Here is a 19,421-nt window from a genome sequence, read left to right as displayed (position 1 = left end):
ACCAAATATAAAAAATAAATCACTAGGTAGTCAACAGATGCACAAAGCGGGTGAAAGACCTGCTTATGAGAACAGCCTAAAAAATAGTTTCATGTCAGCAAAAGTACAGAGATAGGGTGTAGATACAGTGATGACATTCATTACCAAGTGTTCAAGTAACAATTTTAAGAATCTCTTTGAAAGTTGAAAGAAGTGCATTTATAGTAAGTGAAAAAGAAACTCTTTACTCTGTTGAAAATAAACTTTTCTGAAATGCTACTCACATGTTATTCTAAAAGGTGGTATAAACTTAAAAAGTTGGTAGATTTGCAAAAAACAAAAATTGGTTCATTGCTGACAGATTCAGAATGGGTAGTGATGAGGATTTAAGAATGTTCATTCAGATGTTCATTCAATACATTTGTTCTGGCCCCAAACCTTTTGAGTTGTTATCACAGAAAGCCCTTTTTGTATCCAAACTCTGGGCTAGGAGGTTCACTGGACTGACCAAAAAGGCTGGATTCTTCTACCGAGAGTCCATGGTGCTTCTCAGGTTACCTATGGTCTTTTAAACCTGTCATAGACATTGATCTTTTATAAAACACAATAAAAATAAACTGGTAGAAAAATGAAAGGAAGAAAATACTAGATCTACAAAAAATGTATATTTCATTCTTAAAAAATATTATTGTTAGATTGAATAAACAAAATTACTTATGAAAACTTTCTTAAATAGTTTCTAAGGCTTATGTTCAGTTTCTGGACTTAGATCATTAATGGCCAATTCCTGGACCAGTGCTGGCTCATGGCCTATATTTTGAGGAGCTCTATTCTTGACTTAAATACAGACTAAGACTTGTTTTTTTAATTATGTTTGTGTTCCTTCCTGTCTTCCTTTGTCCTCTACTTGCTGGTCCTCCAACCATGCTATTTTTTCTTCTTTCAAATGTAGATTAAACATAAAATCATCATGAGAATTGTTAGGGCAGGAGTCCCTGTACAACTACAAAGATGCATGTCTCCTTTTGAGTTTTCTAATAACGTGAATATGCCAAACGTGACATTCACGTACACATATATACATTAATATATGGTCTAGTGGATTTTGAGACTATGGTCCATTGTCTCTTAAAGTGCAATTCAAGGATCAGCTGTATCAGAATTAGCTAATTGTTTAAAAATGCAGCGGCTTAAAACCCATTCTATCCCTATTGAATCAGAATTTCTGTGGAATCAATTTCTGTGGTTTGCTCTGTGTATTCTAAATTTTACATATGAGTCTTAGATGATTTTAATACACATAAAATTTAATAACTACTCTTTCAGGGTTTGGGGAATCTGTGTGTTGTGTTTGATTCTGTATCATTTACTAGGGTGGTAAATTATAAATGTCAATTTTGAAAATGGTCACTAAAGTGAACATATTGGCTAGTCTCTAAATCAGGCGTCCTCAAACTGCGGCCCATGGGCCACATGAAGCAGTGTGAATTGTATTTGTTCCCATTTTGTTTTTTACTTCAAAATAAGGTATGTGCAGTGTGCATAGGAATTTGTTCATAGTTTTTTTTTTTTTAAACTATAGTCCGGCCCTCCAACGGTCTGAGGGACAGTGAATTGGCCCCCCGCTTAAAAAGTTTGAGGATGCCTGCCTAAATGTTTGCTTTCAGCAGAGCATCTCCAGGATATACTATTGGGTTCATTGCTATCTCAGCCATATGCAAAGCATTATTGGGAAAAGGTGATGTTATAACAGAAACAAAGAGCATATATATACAAATAAGATAATTTTACATCCTTTCTACTGGTTTCATCTTAATTGAAGAACTTTATCTGCCTAAAATCTGTTCTTAAGTCAGTCCTCTGTAGTTTACAATCATATACTTGTATTTGGAAAAAAAATTAGCATTGCTGCAGAACCCATTAACTGAGCAGTTAAAGTTTTATATTGAATAAGAGAAGTTTGGGGTGTATATAAACCTCTTAATGTTTCACTTCAAAACCTTTGTCTTTGCATTAATAGGAGGTTAATACAAAGCTCATCATTAAGGAAAATATAAGTCTTAGATGTTAATGTGAAATTCGCCCATAAGGAAAAATACATCTAAGAGCTCTAAGATGTATGCCAATCAGATAAAACAAAACCCACTATAGCTGGGTCTTTAATTCTGCTGTGGAAATAACTGAAGGGAAATAAAACGCTACCTATCTATCTATCTATTTATCTACTTACTTATTGAGATAGAATGTCCCTCTGTTGCCCAAGGATAGAGTTCCCTGATGCCATCCTAGCTCACAGAAACCTTGGACTCCCTGTTCAAGTGATCCTCCTGCCTTAGCCTCCGGAGTAGTTGAAACTACAGGCACTCACCGCAACACCCAGCTAATTTTTCTATCTTTAATAGAGATGGGGGGTCTCACTCTTGCTCAGGCTGGTTTCAACTTACTGAGCTCAAAGGATCCTCCCACCTTGGCCTCCCAGAGTGTTAGGATTATAGGCGTGTGCCTCTGCTCCTGGCCAGCAGCCACATTTATTCTTATTCGTGCATACCTTTCAGAGTTTTTGGCATATTACACCTATTTAGACAGAGAAAAGCGAGGGTCATTTTTGTTTGTTTATGAAAATTCATTACAGTGCTGATATTTTGGCTTGAATGGACGTTGATAAAGAGATTTCTTTGTCCACCATATTTGTTTTCTCAAGATGAGAAAATCAGTCCTTTGGGGACTTTCTTCTTTTCCAAGCTATTGGTGGTTTCTCAGATAAAACTGAAAAACCCTAAGAAAGTACCATGCCCATAGTTATTTCTACTGCACTCAGAGTACCACACAATGTTGCTGCCCTGAAATTGCACAAGCTGTTGGAAACTTTCCTTCTGTACCCTCAGCCTGGGCATTGTGCACCCTTGATCAAGTTGCTAGACGTCACCAAGCTCAGTTTCGTTGTCTTTCTTGGGGATAATGACACCTCTCAGAGAATTCTACCAGTGAATGATTCTGAAATACTACGCACAGTTCTTGGCCGCTGGTGAGTGGTAGTTGGTTACTGTTGAGGGAAGTTGGAGAAGAGTGGCAGAAGTAGGGGTGAGCTCTGACCTCTACAGTCCGTAGATCTTAATTCCAGCTAGTTTCTAGCTATGCGATCTTGTGTGAGCAAGTTATATGATTCCTCTATCCATCAGTTTTTAAAATTTATGACATAGGGATTGTAAGGGCTGTCTCAGAAGGTTATTCTGAGGATTAAATGACTGTGTGTACACACTTACAGTGCCTGACATGGAGTAAGTTCTTCATAGATAACAGATAATAGCCATTGTTCTTTTTAGTGAATTTGATTGCCTACCACTTGCTAAGCTAAATTTTAAAAAGCTGTATTTTATATGTGCATCAACCTGGGTTTGGATTTGAGGTCTTAACCGTAGATATTTTAGCAGCTATCTCTCTTTCGTATTTGTTTTCAAAAATCTTTGTGATTTATACACACACTGCTTGTGTATTCTCCTTGGAAGATACTGGGAATCTGAAAACAGAGTGGAGATGAGATGAACATTCATCTGGCTGCTTTATGAACACAAGGTCAGAAGAAAGAGCCTCCAATAAACATTGCCGCAGATAGGCAGACACACGCTGTGAGGCTTCAATAATGTATACGGTGATGTCAGCCTCAAAGGCATGCAAAATGCATAAGCACAAAGGAACTTCATAGTGCTCTTTTCAGGAAAAGGGTTTTTCCTTCCTGATGTGCTAACCTTGGTTCTGGTTTGTGTTTTTGGTGTCAGCACGAAGATAGATGGTGGAGACACTACTGAATTCTTCCATTGTTGATTTGTATCGTAATCTAGGGACAGTGTCTTTACTCTTCCTCACTTTGCTCTCAATAAATATCTTGAGAGCTTTAGGAACTACCTTTGAGTGATGTCTTTGATTTTCCATGATTCATCCATGTAGCATCCGCAGGTCACAGTTCTACCCATGGGCATTCTTGCTAGATGAATAACTTTGAATGTCCAGAGCTGTGATAATCAATTGGGCTTTCAGAAAGAGATCTGATGGAGATGGAGATGGGAATGGGATAATCTCCACTCCCTTTTTCTCTCCCTCTACACTGATACTCAGAATTTCTAGATGCTTGTCTCCCCCCCACCCTGTGTGCTCTGGTCACACTGGTCTTCCTGCCATCCTTGACAGCACCCTGTTGCATCCCACCACCGAATTTCTGCACAGCCCTTCTATCTGGAACCATCTCTCATTCCTCTCCTCTGCTCAGTCTACCTAATTCCTATTCATCCTTTTTAGCTTGGGTCTTACACCAATTCCTTGAGCAAGCTTTCTCTTATTTTCAGGACCAACTCATGTCAGCAGCTCACCTGTACCCAGTACCCATCTCTTTTTCCTTTGCATCATGTATTATAAGTGTAATTAAAGAATGCATTGTGTCTTTGTTATTTAATGTTTCTCTCTCCCTCTCTAAAAGATAAACTCTAAAGGGCAGGAGGTATGTCTGGTATTTCCACACAACTGTCTCCCAGTGCCTACTGCCATAAGATGTCATAGTAACTGAAAGCACAAAGGTGTTATATGGATGCAAAGTTGTAAATAATGTGCTTACCCATTTATTCATTGCTGTTGATTTTGCTGGTTTTTTTGCTGGGTGTGGTTTAGAGAAAAGAATAGTGTATGGGAATTTTGAGGTCTTACACTGTGATCCTTTGGCTGTACCTTCTTCTGTACTATGATTGAAGAGGTGCTGGCTAAACTACCTGTGCTTATAAAATACTGTCCCTATGAAAGAGGACATGTGTGTGATGGCCTTAAATTGAGGCTCCACTATTCGTCAACTTCCCTTGCCCTATACTTTTTCTCTCTCGGTCAACTGGGAAATCTAATTCCATTGTAGCTGTGGCTTGTGCTGGGGGACCATAGGTTTCCTCTACGTATGAAAATAGCCCATTTGTCATGTATGGGCAGCTGTAACGTCAGTAACCTATGAGTGGGCCAGAACCTAGAGTGCAGCTAAGTATTTGGCAAATGTTATGGCATTTGGAAGGTAAAGAATCATGGCTTGGAGGACCTGCGCCGTAGAAGCATCAGGGAAGGTCCAGAGACTGGGGAGTGAGTGACAGTAAGAGCTGCACTGGGAGCAGAGAGGGGGAGCCTTTCTCCTACCCCAAAGAGAGTCTATTAGTCTATGTCTAGAGAGTAGTTGAGAGTTCGAGATTATTCATTATCCTTGGCCAGGATGAAAAGAGAGGTGCTTACATTGTTGAGAAGTCCGTTTGTTGTTCATAAGCTGTAGCCGCCTTTGATACCAATAAGAGGGTATGAATATGTCCTTTCTAGATTTATTTTTCCTAATCTCCTAATGACAGCCAAGGCCACCGTGTTTCCATTGGCCACCTGTGAATTAGTGAGGTTGCTGGTATTGTCAGTGCGATTTGAAGGAGGCAGAGTATTGCAGAAAAGCTTCAGTTTGGGTATCACTCAGATATGACTTCAAGTCAAATCAGTGGCTTTTACCACTTCCTCTCTGTGAGCCTGTTTTCTCACCTGTAACTTGGGCCTAATGACATGCCCGACCTCATCCTTGGAGCACAGTGGCACTCATGAGACACTATTTCTAGTCATCCACTATGCATATTCTGTGCATGTTTGCTATTATTGTTATTTTCCAGGTTCACCAGAAAGTTGTAGTGATTTGTTCTAGACTGTACCGGGTTTGCATGTCCAGAAGAGGTCCGGACAGGGTGATGGTGCTTCTGGAGTTCCCGACTTGCTGTATTTGCTCACCCCATGTCCAGAACCAGCCCAAAGCTCTGTGGCTTCTGGAAGCTTCAAGATAAACCATGTAGTATGCAGCATAAACCTAGTTTTCCTCACTTCACAACAAATATACCAGACAAATAAGGACATTTCATCTTGCTTTCCTGGAGGTTTGCTAGAAAGAGATGTTTGTAGAGCCCCTGATTGCATTCAACCAGCACGGAATAAATGCAGATGGGCCAACAGCTTCTCCATGAAAGGACAATGGATTTGAACTGGAGATTCCCCACCCCAACTCTTTCCACCATAAGATAAGAGCAGTAGTTAGATTGATGATTGTATCTATTTTTTCCTTCAAAGTTAGGTCTAAAAATAACTTTTGGCTTAATAAGCACATTTTTTGGATTTTCATTAAAGTTATATAATGTCGGAAAAAGTTACAATCCTTTTTTTATAGTTTGAAATCACAAGCCCACAAATTCCTCCATGGATTGGTTACGATACCATACACCTATTTCAGTAATCTAGATGAATGCCATACCTAGTTACTGAGTAACGATTAAGTTGGAGTTCCCAGGTAGTGGTCACTCTGTTTTGAGAAATCTAGCAGCAAACTCCCCCTCTCTGTGACAGCGGCCAGCTTATTTGACATCAGGCCACTCGGTGTGAGTATGTATGTGTACACACTTAACTCATTCTTTGGAATTCTCCCATGGAAAAGCAAAGGAAGGAAGCTGAGGGGAGGATGGGGCGATTGCATCCTGTACCCTTTACAGGGGTGTGGCCACAACTGCCTCAGCTGAAGGGACATAATACATGTTTTCCACTTAGGATGTCTGCACAGTGATAAGTTTTGATGGAAGGCAAGGGTGGCCTTCACTGTCATTCTTAGCTGGCCAGGAGCCTCCAGGGGAAAAACGCCTAGTATTTCATTTCTAGAAATTTGGGGAGGAGGAACAAAGCAAGAACATCAGTGAAGCGGACCTGCAGAACTTTCAAAACCACCTTAGGACTCCATCCCCGCCTTGACCTCGGTTCGGGCTGCTCCTATGAATGAAATTGCTAAGTAGGTAGGCCAGGTGTATGATTTAAGGAGAACTGTATTTCTTCTTTCTGCTTCCTAAATCTAATTTGAAAGGATGGATTCCACCCTGGCAAAGGCAGAGAGAACCTCTTTGGCATTGTGTAAGGTAAGAAAGTTCTGTGGAATGAATTCCACTCTCACCTAACTTCCTTGTCTGTTTGGGATTTGCAATCTCCTCTACCTTTCACTTTGGAAGGTTCTGAAATATGTTCTCCTTCTAGCTGGGTTAGGGACACTTATTAGCAAACTTTCTGGCATGTTTATCACATTTAAACAATTTGATATAGATCATTGCTGGGATCAAAGCATGTAGAACTTTTTACAAATAAATATGCAATCCCCTCACTGTGAATTTCCAGGGTCCCACTGATTCTAAATGGATTACCTCACTGTGATATTAACTACAGGTTCTAACTATAGACATGCTTTTGGCAATGGCATTGTATTGAGTCTAAATAGATTCTATGACAGATTATCTCTCCTTGGAATAATAATGTTTTAAAATGAATTTTCAAGCTTTTCTCTCAGGAAATGAGATGTTAAAATAGGCTTATTTTTAAGGTAAAGTCCCTCTGGGCAAATATTCATGGGCATTCCTATTCCAAGACTGTTGATGTAGCAATCTTACAACAAAACTTTAACTTAGAATACAGCCATGGTTTTCAGATATTTCCTTGTGGTAACTGTGGCAATCTGACCCAGTTTTCTATAGATCTTCTAAAAATTACAAGCAGGAAATTTGCTTTAATTAATTGTTTAAAAACTGGAGTGAATCCAGAGTAAACTTTTAATTCTGTCTTGATCTTGTGCACCTGAGTTTTGTCCAGTGAAAATTTTTACTTTTTGGCTGTGAAATGCTGACCAGTGGTTCTTAAGGGGTTGGTGGTACTGTTTTTCTTTTATTGCCATATAATTTGCAACTGGGATGCAGTGCCTGAGAGTCAGGAGTGGCGATGTTCATGTGAAGAACTGGATAGACCCTCACAAAGAATTATGCACTAAAATGTCTGTAGCACCCTCATCGAAATCAGTTTAGTGACAAGTAAGTTGATGATTTAGTAAAAATTCAGGTGAGTGGTCCCATCTCTGGAAAGGTCATTCATTCTCTGACACACCAGTTTGGGGGAGGGACCCACAGGGTTCCAGAAATATTGCTCCCACTGCTTCTAACTAATATTTTCAGGCTGAGTTCAGATGGTCTCCAACAAGTATTTGGTTCAGTACAGTAAGAGTAACCTTATTTATGTAAAATTAGCTATTATAGTTACTGAGCCCTATTGTATGAGCTCATTAAGGTCAAAGGAACAGTTTACTCCTAGCCAAAGGATGCTTTTTTGTGTGGACATTGTTTTATGATGACCGAATATTTCACATAGCTCCCTTTGAAAGAAGGAAGAAATAGATATTTTCAGCTTTAGTTGCAATATAAAAGTTACATCTTGTTTGCTTTTGAATTTCACTTACTACAGAAAGGGATTATCTTTGAGTGAGAATTTAGTGTATGCATGGAAATAACGAGGAAAGAAAGAAGAATATGTAATCAAACCCCTTTATCATCACTTTGTCATATCCAAGTCATCCTAAAGAATAACTTTTACACACACAATGTTGAGATAGAGATTCTCAAGTTGAACACTGGAGTCAAGGCCCTGGTTTCATTGTTTAGGGATGTGGGTGCCTGGTTCTTTATTAAGCCAGCCTTTAAGCTCATTGACAGAATTTTAAGCTTTGAGTGACCTTCCATCCAAGAACTGGGTGGTCTTGAGATGTTGTTTTTAATGTCCCTTCCATGTGTTAGACACTGTGCTATGCTCCGAGGGACACAGTCTGTGCACGGTTTGTAATGGCTGTGCAATAAGGACCTTTGCTGCCTGGTCTTTTGGCAACTGTTGGTTAAGGAAGCAGAGTTTAAAAAACATAAATAAATATACTTTTGTTTTAATTTGTAAATATTCACGAGAAATTATAATAAAATAAATTTTAACAGTAAAAATGAAGGAAATGATGTTGAACAACTGTGTTTTTGAGCATGAAAATAAACACATAGTTCTCTTTGAAAGAAGGAAGGTAAATAGATATTTAAAACTCACACATTTAGCTCCTAACATATGTCAGGTTCACATACTTTATTCATATGCTCCTCGTGGTTTTCTGAGCAAGGTGCTATTATTATTATTATTTTTCGGATTACAGACATGGAGTCCATGTAGTTTTAAGACCTGCTGAAGGTCATAAATCCAGTAAATGGGAGAAATGAAATTTAAATTCAAGTGTGCCATCACCCAGCAGTCACAGCCCAGTGGCATCAGGATCAAACAGTGTATTATTCTCATTGTTTCTGTAATGTACGATGTATATAGAAAAAATTTCTGTTGGTAAATAAAGGGGAAGGACCAAACACCAGGGACAGAATAAATATGTTACATTAAGGGTTTCACTGGGTTTACTAAGTGATAGAGAATCGGGGCTTCATATTTTGACTGATTAAGGTTGAACGTGGGAAAGTTAGAAGTTATTTGAATAAAGACAGGGAAGGAAGTTGTTTAAATAAAGAGGGAAGGAAGAGTATGGTAGTCATGGTGAAATTACAGGATGGTTGTTTGAGGGCTCAGGGATGGATGAGTCACCCCCAGGGTCATTGAACTGAAGTATCTGAGGTTAGTTCCCAGCCGTTGGCATTGAGGGTGGATATTTATATCAGCCCTAGAGCTATCTGCATAGGAAGGATGGAGATGGGAGGAGGGTCACGTCCAGGTTATGGCTACAGTGGCTTGGTGCTTGGCCTGGGCGTGAAGCATCGTGAGCCAGCCTCTCTTGCCCTTCTACAGTCTGCTCTGCACACGGCAGCCAGAATTTTTTTTATTTTAGTGCAGATCATGTCGCTTCCCTGTTTAAGTCCCCTAGTGACTTTTCGTCATCCTCACAGGGTGATCTAGATAGGTAGTGTGGTACGTGCTGAGGAGCAGGGTCCCTGGAGCAAGGCCCTGGGTTCATTCTGCACATGTCCTTCCTTATCCCGGGGGGATACATTACAGGACCCCCAGTGGATACTACCAAGTCCCCAATACACTGTTTTTTCCTATACGTACATCCCCGTGATAAAATTTACTTCATTAAATTAGGTACAGTAAGAGATAACCATAATTAATAATAAAGTAGTACAATTATAATTATTTAAGAAAACGTTTGTGAATGTGGTCTTTTTCTCTCTGTGTCTCAAAATATCTTAAGGTGCTATACTTACCCTTCTTCTTGTGATGATGTAAGATAATAGAATGCCTACCAGGGGTCCTCAAACTATGGCCCGCAGGCCACATGTGGTGGTGTGATTGTATTTGTTCCCATTTTGTTTTTTTACTTCAAAATAAGGTATGTGATGTGCATAGGAATTTGTTCATAGTTTTTTTATTTTATTTTATTTTTTTTTTGTAGAGACAGAGTCTCACTGTACTGCCCTTGGTAGAGTGCCGTGGCGTCACACGGCTCACAGCAACCTCTAAGTCTTGGGCTTACGCGATTCTCTTGCCTCAGCTTCCCGAGCAGCTGGGACTACAGGCGCCCGCCACAACACCTGGCTATTTTTTGGTTGCAGTTTGGCCGGGGCTGGGTTTGAACCCGCCACCCTCGGCATATGGGGCCGGCGCCCTACTCACTGAGCCACAGGTGCCGCCCATGTTCATAGTTTTTTTATTTTTTTAAAACTATAGTCTGGTCCTCCAACAGTCTGAAGGACAGTGAACTGGCCCCCTGTTTAAAAAGTTTGAGGAGCCCTGGCTACACATTGAGACATCGTGGCAGTAGTTCTGCTAACTGAGCTGGCCACTGTGTGACTAACGGGTAGGCAGCATGTGAACATGAAGCTGATGGGCAAAGAGAGGATTCCCATCAGCGGATTCCCAGCAGGACGGATGGAGCCGTCCTGCTCCATCCTCAGGCAGGATGGAGCAGGACGGCTCAAGATGTCATCACACAACTCAGAACAACTTAGAACTTATGAATTGTTTATTTCTGGAATTTTTCGTTTGATGTTTTTGGACTAAGGTTGATCACAAGTAACTGAAACTGTAGCTGAGGGAGGACTACTGTACTAGCTTTGTAATCCTAGACAAATTTTTCAACCTCTCTGTGCTTTACTTTCCTTATTCTTAAAAATCTGATAGATAATCATTTCTGCCTCAAAGGGGTGTTAGAAGTTTAATTGCATTAATAAAGAGAAAACCCTAAGAACAGTGCCCGGCACACAATAAGCTCTGGAGTATTTATTACTGCTGTGGTCTGCCAGCTGGGCCCCTGCCTGGCTCTCTGATCTCATCTTCTCCTTCTCTCTGCCTTGTTCAGGATGTTCTGTCTGCATCACCTTGATACTCCCCCAAATACGGTAGGCTTGTTCCGGTTTCAGCTTCTTGGCAGTTTTGTTTTGTGCCTTTCCCCCAAATCTCCACATGGAGCTGTTTCATTCAGGTTTCCATTCAGATGTTTCCCTGACCAACCTATATGAAATTGTATTCTCCTATCAACCTTTCTCCACCCCATGCCCTGGCGTCCCCGCCTTTGAGCCATGTCATCACCAGCTGACATTACATTGTGTGTTTATATATCTGCTTATCAATCACTTTCCCCACCAGACCAAAATCTCCCTGAGGACAGGGACTCTGACTCTTGTCTTCCTGCCTGGATCCCTGTCACAAAGAATATTGTCTGGTAGATCATAAATGTTCAGTAAATAGTTGTCAAATTAATTTTTATAAATTTCATTTTTTCCTATTCCTTCTATAGTTGCTTTTTTCTTCTTTGAGGCTTAAACTGTTCCTTCCAACTCTCTTTTGCTTGTTGTCACTTGCCCCAAACTATGGACTTTGGGAAATAATCATTTGCTCTGCTCTTTCTTGTGAAAATTATCTAGCAGCAGACAGTGTTGTTCTACCCTGTCACCCTTGGTACAGGGAATAGGATTTAGCATTTTATTGTCAATGTCATAGAATATTCTTGAAGGGCTTCATGTTGGATCTTATGTTAAGATGTTTACCAAGCTACCACATGCTGGCCATACCTGACCCTTTAAAAGACTTTGGGTTTATTTTTCATTATAAAAGCATAATTGCCAGAGGAAAACAGTCATGTAGAGAACGATGGGGAAAATTCTGTACTGACAGCAACATGTACTTGAAAGAGGCTTTGGAAATGTTTAAGCCTCAAATTTTACTAAGAACACTTAGTTCCTGCTAACATTTTTTATCCTGAAATTGGATACAACTACTGTAAATTCCTAATTTTGTTTCACAGTGAGATTTATTATACATTTTTACAATAGCCAAATAAAATGGAGGTCTCTTGTTTGATGTCAGTAAGCCTTTAGTCATTTTTCCATTTGAATTATCATCAAAGAATTTGAGTTTGTATCTTGCGTAGTAAAACATTCAGTTAGAAGAAAAAAATCTTAATTTAGAAGTACTCTGCAAGGAAGTCCTTGCCAAGGAACTTACTGTGTGTTCTTCAGTAAGCCATTTTATCTTTTTTGTGCATTGATGTGAACCATTGTAAGATATAAACAAAGTTGAATGTCACCTCAGCAGTGTGGTTGAATTAAATGTGAGTGTTAACTGGAAATTCTTCTTATAAAGATTAAGAGTTGAGAGGGTGGAGCAAGATGGCAGCCGAGTAACAGCTTCCTTGCATCTGGGCACCGTGAGTCTGGGGATATAGGACTCCAGGCATCTCTGGCTGGTGGGATCTGCCTATCATCACCCCTGAGAGGATACAGGGAGTCAGCGAGAGACTTCTGGACCCCAAGAGGAGGACTAAAACAGTGGAAAACCGGCAAGTGGTCGCGTGTGTTCAATCCGTCTAAACCCGCCCGCAACTTCCACAGGCACAAGAACTTAAAGAGCAAGAGGAATTGAAAGGAAAATTAGGGCAAGTAAACAGATAAAAGAAATCACCCATGAGGAAGAATCAGCAGAAAACTCCAGGCAACATGAAGAACCAGTCCAGAACTACCCCGCCAAGGGACCATGAGGTAGCTACTGCAGAGGATTCCACCTATACAGAAATGTTAGGAATGACAGAAAGGGAATTTAGAATACACATGTTGAAAACAATGAAGGAAATGATGGAAACAGTGAAGGAAACTGTTAATAAAGTGGAAAATAACCAAAAGGAAATTCAAAAACAGAATCAAATAAGAGATGAACGATATGAAGAATATAAAAAGGATATAGCAGAGCTGAAGGAAATGAAACAGTCAATCAGGGAACTTAAAGATGCAATGGAAAGTATCAGCAACAGGTTAGACCATGCAGAAGAAAGAATTTCAGAGGTAGAAGACAAAGTTTTTGAGATAACTCAGATAGTAAAAGAGGCAGAAAAGAAGAGAGAGAAAGCAGAACGTTCACTGTCAGAATTATGGGACTTTATGAAGCGTTCCAATATACGAGTTATAGGAATTCCAGAAGGGGAAGAAGAATGCCCCAGAGGAATGGAAGCCATACTAGAGAATATTATAAAAGAAAATTTCCCAAATATCACCAAAGATTCTGACACACTGCTTTCAGAGGGATATCGGACCCCAGGTCGCCTCAACTCTAACCGAGCTTCTCCAAGACACATTGTGATGAACCTGTCCAAAGTCAAGACCAAAGAAAAGATTCTGCAAGCTGCCAGGAGTAAGCGCCAGTTGACCTACAGGGGCAAATCCATCAGATTGACCGCAGACTTCTCTAATGAAACTTTCCAAGCAAGAAGACAATGGTCATCTACCTTTAATCTACTTAAACAGAACAATTTTCAGCCCAGAATTCTGTACCCTGCTAAGCTAAGCTTCAAAATTGATGGAGAAATCAAATCATTTACGGATATACAAACATTGAGGAAATTCGCCACAACAAGACCAGCTCTACAGGAAATACTTCAACCTGTTCTGCACACTGACCACCACAATGGATCAGCAGCAAAGTAAGAACTCAGAAATTAAAGGACAAAACCTAACCTCCACACTGATGCAAAAGATAAAACTAAGCAATGGACTCTCACAAAATAAGACGAATAGAATACTACCACACTTGTCAATTATCTCAATAAATGTTAATGGCTTGAATTCCCCACTGAAGAGACATAGATTGGTTGACTGGATTAAAAAACACAAGCCATCCATTTGCTGTCTGCAAGAAACACACCTGGCTTCAAAAGACAAATTAAAGCTCCGAGTCAAGGGTTGGAAGACAATTTTTCAGGCAAATGGAATTCAGAAGAAAAGAGGAGTTGCAATCTTATTTTCAGACACATGTGGATTTAAAGCAACTAAAGTCAAAAAAGACAAAGATGGTCACTTTATATTGGTCAAGGGAAAAATACAACAAGAAGACATTTCAATTCTAAATATTTATGCACCCAATTTAAATGCTCCCAGATTCTTGAAGCAGACCTTACTCAGTCTGAGCAATATGATATCTGATAATACCATCATAACAGGGGACTTTAACACTCCTCTTACAGAGCTGGACAGATCCTCTAAACAGAAATTAAACAAGGATATAAGAGACTTAAATGAGACTCTAGAACAACTGTGCTTGATAGACGCATATAGAACACTCCACCCCAAAGATAAAGAATATACATTCTTCTCATCACCCCATGGAACATTCTCCAAAATTGATCATATCCTGGGACACAAAACAAATATCAACAGAATCAAAAGAATTGAAATTTTACCTTGTATCTTCTCAGACCATAAGGCACTAAAGGTGGAACTCAACTCTAACAAAAATGCTCGACCCCACCCAAAGGCATGGAAACTAAACAATCTTCTGTTGAATAACAGTTGGGTGCAGGAAGAAATAAAACTGGAAATCATTAACTTCCTTGAGCATAACAACAATGAAGACACAAGCTACCAAAACCTGTGGGATACTGCAAAAGCAGTTTTGAGAGGAAAATTCATCGCTTTAGATGCTTACATTCGAAAAACTGAAAGAGAGCACATCAACAATCTCACAAGAGATCTTATGGAATTGGAAAAAGAAGAACAATCTAAGCCTAAACTCAGTAGAAGAAAAGAAATATCCAAAATCAAATCAGAGATCAATGAAATTGAAAACAAAAGAATCATTCAGAAAATTAATGAAACAAGGAGTTGGTTTTTTGAAAAAATTAATAAAATAGATAAACCATTGGCCAGACTAACGAGGAATAGAAAAGTAAAATCTCTAGTAACCTCAATCAGAAATGATAAAGGGGAAATAACAACTGATCCCACAGAGATACAAGAGATCATCTCTGAATACTACCAGAAACTCTATGCCCAGAAATTTGACAATGTGAAAGAAATGGATCAATATTTGGAATCACACCCTCTCCCTAGACTCAGCCAGGAAGAAATAGAGCTCCTGAACAGACCAATTTCAAGCACTGAGATCAAAGAAACAATAAAAAAGCTTCCAACCAAATAATGCCCTGGTCCAGATGGCTTCACTCCAGAATTCTATCAAACCTTCAAGGAAGAGCTTATTCCTGTACTGCAGAAATTATTCCAAAAAACTGAGGAAGAAGGAATCTTCCCCAACACATTCTATGAAGCAAACATCACCCTGATACCAAAACCAGGAAAAGACCCAAACAAAAAGGAGAATTTCAGACCAATCTCACTCATGAACATAGACGCAAAAATTCTCAACAAAATCCTAGCCAATAGATTACAGCTTATCATCAAAAAAGTCATTCATCATGATCAAGTAGGCTTCATCCCAGGGATGCAAGGCTGGTTTAACATACGCAAGTCTATAAACGTTATCCACCATATTAACAGAGGCAAAAATAAAGATCACATGATCCTCTCAATAGATGCAGAAAAAGCATTTGATAAAATCCAGCATCCTTTTCTAATTAGAACTCTGAAGAGTATAGGCATAGGTGGCACATTTCTAAAACTGATTGAAGCTATCTATGACAAACCCACAGCCAATATTTTACTGAATGGAGTAAAACTGAAAGCTTTTCCTCTTAGAACTGGAACCAGACAAGGTTGTCCTCTGTCACCTTTACTATTCAACATAGTGCTGGAAGTTCTAGCCAATACAATTAGGCAAGACAAGGAAATAAAGGGAATCCAAATGGGAGCAGAGGAGGTCAAACTCTCCCTCTTTGCTGACGACATGATCTTATACTTAGAGAACCCCAAAGACTCAACCACAAGACTCCTAGAAGTCATCAAAAAATACAGTAATGTTTCAGGATATAAAATCAATGTCCACAAGTCAGTAGCCTTTGTGTACACCAACAACAGTCAAGATGAGAAGCTAATTAAGGACACAACTCCCTTCACCATAGTCTCAAAGAAAATCAAATACCTAGGAATATACCTAACGAAGGAGGTGAAGGACCTGTATAAAGAAAACTATGAAATCCTCAGAAAGGAAATAGCAGAGGATATTAACAAATGGAAGAACATACCATGCTCATGGATGGGAAGAATCAACATTGTTAAAATGTCCATACTTCCCAAAGCAATCTACCTATTCAATGCCATTCCTATCAAAATACCAACATCATACTTTCAAGATTTGGAAAAAATGATTCTGCGTTTTGTATGGAACTGGAAAAAACCCCGTATAGCTAAGGCAGTTCTCTGTAATAAAAATAAAGCTGGGGGCATCAGCATACCAGATTTTAGTCTGTACTACAAAGCCATAGTGCTCAAGACAGCATGGTACTGGCACAAAAACAGAGACATAGACACTTGGAATCGATTGGAAAACCAAGAAATGAAACTAACATCTTACAACCACCTAATCTTTGATAAACCAAACAAGAACATACCTTGGGGGAAAGACTCCCTATTCAATAAATGGTGTTGGGAGAACTGGATGTCTACATGTAAAAGACTGAAACTGGACCCACACCTTTCCCCACTCACAAAAATTGATTCAAGATGGATAAAGGACTTAAACTTAAGGCATGAAACAATAAAAACCCTCCAAGAAAGCATAGGAAAAACACTAGAAGATATTGGCCTGGGGGAAGACTTCATGAAGAAGACTGCCATGGGAATTGCAACAACAACAAAAATAAACAAATGGGACTTCATTAAACTGAAAAGCTTCTGTACAGCTAAGGAGACAATAACCAAAGCAAAGAGACAACCTACACAATGGGAAAGGATATTTGCATTTTTTCAATCAGACAAAAGCTTGATAACTAGGATCTATAGAGAACTCAAATTAATCCACATGAAAAAAGCCAACAATCCCTTATATCAATGGGCAAGAGACATGAATAGAACTTTCTCTAAAGACGACAGACGAATGGCTAACAAACACATGAAAAAATGTTCATCATCTCTATATATTAGAGAAATGCAAATCAAAACAACCCTGAGATATCATCTAACCCCAGTGAGAATGGCCCACATCACAAAATCTCAAAACTGCAGATGCTGGCGTGGATGTGGAGAGAAGGGAACACTTTTACACTGCTGGTGGGACTGCAAACTAGTACAACCTTTCTGGAAGGAAGTATGGAGAATCCTCAAAGCACTCAAGCTAGACCTCCCATTTGATCCTGCAATCCCATTACTGGGCATCTACCCAGAAGGAAAGAAATCCTTTTATCATAAGGACACTTGTACTAGACTGTTTATTGCAGCTCAATTTACAGTCGCCAAAATGTGGAAACAGCCTAAATGCCCACCAACCCAGGAATGGATTAACAAGCTGTGGTATATGTATACCATGGAATACTATTCAGCCATTAAAAAAAATGGAGACTTTACATCCTTCGTATTAACCTGGATGGACGTGGAAGATATTATTCTTAGTAAAGCATCACAAGAATGGAGAAGCATGAATCCTATGTACTCAATTTTGATATGAGGACAATTAATGACAATTATGGTTATGGGGGGGGAAACAGAAAGAGGGAAGGAGGGAGGTGGGTGGGGCCTTGGTGTGTGTCACACTTTATGGGGGCAAGACATGATTGCAAGAGGGACTTTACCTAACAATTGCAATCAGTGTAACCTGGCTTATTGTACCCTCAATGAATCCCCAACAATAAAAAAAAAAAAAAAAAGAAAAGCTCAAAAAAAAAAAAAAAAAAAAAAAAAAAAAGATTAAGAGTTGAAACTGATCTTGTGGAATTAGCCTAATAAAGCTTACCACAGAATTTGCAATACTGTCCTTGTTTTTCTCTATTCTGAAAGAGATGGAGATCTCTTTTAAAAGGCTATATGCATTTCTTGGTGAGAGTTTTATTCCTCTCTTGTATATCTTAACAATATAATACTGAAAGTATATATGATGAAAATAAGATGGAGTCTGTCCGGCTAAGGCAGACATGACACAGCTGGTCTGGTCAGTGTAGGTCTTGGCTGACCTTCACTCCGTGTCTCCCATTCTTACTGTTTTGTAAATTAGGCTCCCACCCTAAAGATGCCTCTATTAAGTAGTTTAGGTGGATTGATTTAGGACATTAACTTTTGAATTGGAATGTTATTTTGGATCATGAGTTATGCTGATTATTATTTATTATGGACAATGAGTTTGGCCGATTATTGTTTAAGATAAGGGTAAGCATGGTCTTCACTTTGAACTCAAATGTATAAAACTGTAATTTTGAAAATGGAAGAACAGAACAGTCTTGGAAAGGCTACGGTCCCTGTTCTCCAGAATCGTGGCCTTCCGACAAATAAAGTTTGGTGGACCTATCACCATGTCTAGCTCTGCACATTGGCTAACAGTGACAGGCGGCCAGACCCTCTTCACCCAGTAACAATACCGTAATTTGATTAATATCAAACTATAATTAAAAGAAGATGTTGAGATACCTTTCTTTCAACCACATCTGAGCACCTACTATGTTCTAGGCATTTGAGGTACCTTGGTGAACAGAATAAATGAAATTCTTTGACTTCTTGGGGTTTACATTCTAGAGAGGAAGATAGAAAATATGCAAAGTGTATAAGTAGATTATATAGTAGGTTAGAAAGCCGTAAAGGTCATAGAAAAGAAATTGAGCCAAGTAAGACAGTCCCTGAATGCTGGAGGAGGAGGTGCAGTTTTGAATGAGTCAATCAGAGTAGGCCTCCTCTGAGAAGGCCTGTTCAAAAAATTAAAGGGAGTGGTTGAACCACAAGGATTATGTTCCAGACAAAGGGAACAGCTGAAACAAAGGCCCTGGGGCAGAATACTGCCCACATATTTCAGGACATGAGGAGCTCAGTGTAGCTAGAGTGGAGTGAGGAAGGTAGGGAAGGATGAGGTCAGAGCTGTAACTAGGAGGGGAGTGGGTGGCTTTGTCCTGTGGTCACTGTAAGCCATCATAAAAACTTTTGGTGTGATTTTATCCATCCTTTCCTTCCCCTCCCACCTGCTTGATTTCCATCTCCAGTCTCTGGCAGATTATTCTCAGCAAATCTTTGCAGTGTCTGTAAGAAAATAGCCACTGAAGCGGCTCCGAAGCCAGAGTCTCCAGTGGGTGCATTTTCGGTGGGCGGCCTGGTGCTGTGCGTGTCTGAAACTTAACATTCTTTGTTCCCTCCAGAGAGGGCTTTCATGTAAAGAATTGGACATCTAGGCAGACATCTAATGATCTGTTTGCAAATTTATGAGGA

The 19,421-nt window shown here is 39.5% G+C and overlaps 1 protein-coding gene across 2 annotated transcripts in view; it reads left to right on the top strand.

Moving 5' to 3' along the window:
* Window positions 1-19,421, top strand: part of HECW2 (HECT, C2 and WW domain containing E3 ubiquitin protein ligase 2) — a 404,230-nt gene that overhangs the window by 237,192 nt on the left and 147,617 nt on the right. The window contains exon 1 of one of the 2 annotated variants that reach the window (XM_053597579.1): window positions 6,596-6,926. The exons of the other annotated variant lie outside the window; for it this stretch is intronic. The gene's annotated coding sequence lies outside the window, so the exon portion shown is untranslated. Of the gene's footprint in view, window positions 1-6,595; window positions 6,927-19,421 lie in introns of those variants that run through there. 2 annotated transcript variants of the gene reach the window in all.

The sequence above is a fragment of the Nycticebus coucang genome, chromosome 7 (assembly GCF_027406575.1).
Source record: "Nycticebus coucang isolate mNycCou1 chromosome 7, mNycCou1.pri, whole genome shotgun sequence".
Taxonomy (NCBI): domain Eukaryota; kingdom Metazoa; phylum Chordata; class Mammalia; order Primates; family Lorisidae; genus Nycticebus; species Nycticebus coucang.
Note: the sequence above shows the minus strand (reverse complement) of the source record. Positions and strands in the feature narration are given on the sequence as shown.